Source organism: Pygoscelis adeliae, unplaced genomic scaffold, assembly GCF_000699105.1.
Source record: "Pygoscelis adeliae isolate BGI_AS28 unplaced genomic scaffold, ASM69910v1 Scaffold275, whole genome shotgun sequence".
Classification (NCBI taxonomy): Eukaryota; Metazoa; Chordata; class Aves; order Sphenisciformes; family Spheniscidae; genus Pygoscelis; species Pygoscelis adeliae.
This window is the reverse complement of record NW_008824763.1, coordinates 271,375-274,402: the sequence shown is the minus strand read 5'-3', so window position 1 is coordinate 274,402 and position 3,028 is coordinate 271,375.

Sequence of the window (3,028 nt, the reverse complement as noted above, 5' to 3'; positions counted from 1 at the left end):
GGGGCGACGGCGAACCCGCGCGCCCTCGGGTCCGATCCAGCGCCGTCCCAGGGTCCCGGCGGGTGGAGAGCCGCAGCGCCGCCCGCGGGCGATGCCCCTTGGGGGCGTCTCTACAGGCGCTGGCTACGGCGGATAACCCCGTGCAGCGTTTCGGGGCGAGGAGGGCCGGAGGCCGCCTGGCTGCAAAGGCAAAGCAGAGGACGGAGATGCCCCTTGGCACTGCCCTGCCGAAGGGGGGCCCGAGCCCGCCGGCAGGGACCAGTGCACAGTAAATAAAGAAACCGCATTTAAATCGCCTGTTTACCCAGGCACCGGTGGCAAAGGAGAGAGACGTTTGAAAGACTCATTTATTTGCACCATTAACCATTTTAACGGCCCCTCTCCAATAACAATCGTTCCCACGGTTAGAAGAGCAGGTGTTCGAATAATAAGAGTGATCGAGAAGCCTTGGACGGTCATTAGTATTAATACCCATAATAAAAAAAGAACCAGGGAGACGTACACCCCTCGTGCTCTTTTCTACCCTTCGGGTTTATCGCCTGGTAGCTCTTTTCTCCGGGACACCTCGCGGGAGGTTGGACAGCAGCGGTGGCCAAGAGGCAAGACGCCAGCTGTGAAGGGACGGCGTTAAAAGCATCGCGGGGACTAGACCGCACCTGCAGCGCACGCAGGTACCTCCCAGCTGGCCCTACGGGGGGGAAGGGACGCTTTCGGGTCGGTTTCGTCCTGTTTGTTTGCTGCTCGCACGGGCAAAAGCACTCAGTTACGAAAATACGTTGCTTGGTCCAGACCTTCAGCATTTCGCTCGCCGGGCTGCGTCCGTAAAACCTGTGACGTTGGGGCGTGCGCGCCCTATTCAGTATCGCTTGCCTTGGGTTGCCAGACCAGAATTAGCTGTACTGATCGTCGTGGCCGGAATAACCAGGGCCCTCCGGGCAGCGGGACGAGGTGACCCGTCGTAGGTCCCTTCCGACTGAAAATAGCCTATTCTGTTCTATTCTAAGCCAGGCAGCGCGCTGCCCGCGCCCTCGCCTGCCTGCGCTGCCTCATCTCGCCGGTCCCCCGGGCTTTGTGGGGTTTGGGGGGGGCTGCAGCTCTACTGGAAGCCCACTCGCGTCGAGGCTGATGGGCTGGGAGCTCCCAGGAGCACTCGGGGGTTTGAGCTGGCGTTTCCCCACGTGCTACTCGGCAGGAAGTTTGCGCTCCAGGAAAACATTTTTAGGACTTCAAAAGCACGGAAAATGGCGTAAACGTTCAAAGGATGCGCTCGGGTGACAACCACCCCCCCCGACGCGAGCGGAGTTTCCCTGTGAAAAGAGAGCTGAAGGCACTTGTGCCTTCATTTTCCCTGCGGAATACATACCACGCGTGGTGGCGGATTATCTCGCAGCGAAACCTCTGCAGTGAGAACTTAACTGATTCCAGCCACAAAAATAAAAGTTCATTTTGCTGGTGTTAATTCAAAACTATCGTTACATCTCGGGGAGGAATAAACGCACGGGTACTTTGTCAAAGCAGCGATGAAACCGCAGCATCCTTATTCCTCTGGCAAGGTGAGCCCGTACAGCCACTGCATCTCTGCCTTTGGGGACCGTACCTGTTACGGAGGGGATCTCCTAACGGGGGGGGGGGGGGGAGGGGGGGGAGGGGGAGGTATGCAGCGCTGGGCAGAGAGTAGGAAACTGAGCCAGAGAAACGCAGATTTGAAACAGCACGCGCCTTCGTAACAGCGGGGGTAATTAAACGCCGGAATGCTTTAACAAAGGAAATGATAAATTCAGCGTCGTTTGCTGTCCTCGAGCGGAGGCTGGACGGGTTCCTGGAAGATAAGCTTTAATTCAAGGACGTTATTGGACTCGGTAGTGTTAAAGGAAGCTGTAGGATGAGTGACTCCCTCCGCCGGAGGACCGAGAGGGTGAAATACCCTGACCTGTGTTCAGCAGTAGATCAGAGGAGACTACCGCGGTGGCCCCCCCTGACTTGTGTTAGGCAGTAGAGCAGAGGAAACTACCGCGGTGGCCCCCCTCGGCCCCGAAGCCTATAAATATTCGCCCCCCTCATAACTATTTTCTGCTCGCGCTCGGGTAAAAACGTTGAAGCGCTCCGAAGCACATCTCGCTGCCGCTGGAGCCCGTATGGATTTTGGCATGGGCTGGGGTGGGGATCGGCGGGGTGGGTGCGGACCCCCTGCTCGGGTACCTGCCCCGCTCCGGGGATGCGCCGCTCCCCGCTCGTACAGCAATAGCAGGCGAGCCAGATGTAACCATGCTTCCCACGGACCTCCACGGCACCTCATCGTCACGGGGACCTCGATCTCATCTCGCCCTCAGGCTTTGCAAGAGAAGATGGAAGCTCTGGCTCTAAAGCTGCTATTTATTCATTCCCACTTAAGCTTGGGGGCTTAAGGTCTAACGTGCGCCGTGGCGTTGGAAAAGAGCCCTTTAGCAGCGGTTTCTGTGAGAAGGAAACCCGGTTTCCAAGGCTGGCAGAGGTCTCAGGTGGCGGCGAGGGGCACGTAGCTAGTCCTTCGCCGTGGATGCTGCAGGAACGAGCTGCGGACACGGGGACCCTGGCAGCACGGGGGCCTCCAGCACATTCAGGGCTTGGAAGCTTTTTGTTGTTGAAATCCTGCTGAGGATAAATACCGATTTCCAGTGTTTTCTGGCTGCCGAGTCCTGCTCCTCCGTCCCGGGCTGGCTCCCGGAGCCGGCAGCACATCTCCCAGTAACCAGCTCGGTCCTGGTGTGAAACGCCTCTCCGGGCAAGAGCGAGCGCTGTCGATGGTGGTTTTCAGAAGAGTTTCATTATTGAAGGTGTTTTATTTTTGAACGGTAGCTCCAGGTTACCCTTTTCTCAGTTGAAGCTGGCAGCAGCAGCCTCCCCTCAAAGCTGCTGAGGCGCTGGGTGTCAGGAGGGACCCGTCTCTTTTCTGAGAATCAGCATTTGCTGTGGCTGGAAGGGGCGCCGCGCGGGATGCTCCTGCGCTCCCCGGGTTTTCGGGTGCGGGGGGACTTGCCCGGCAGTACCC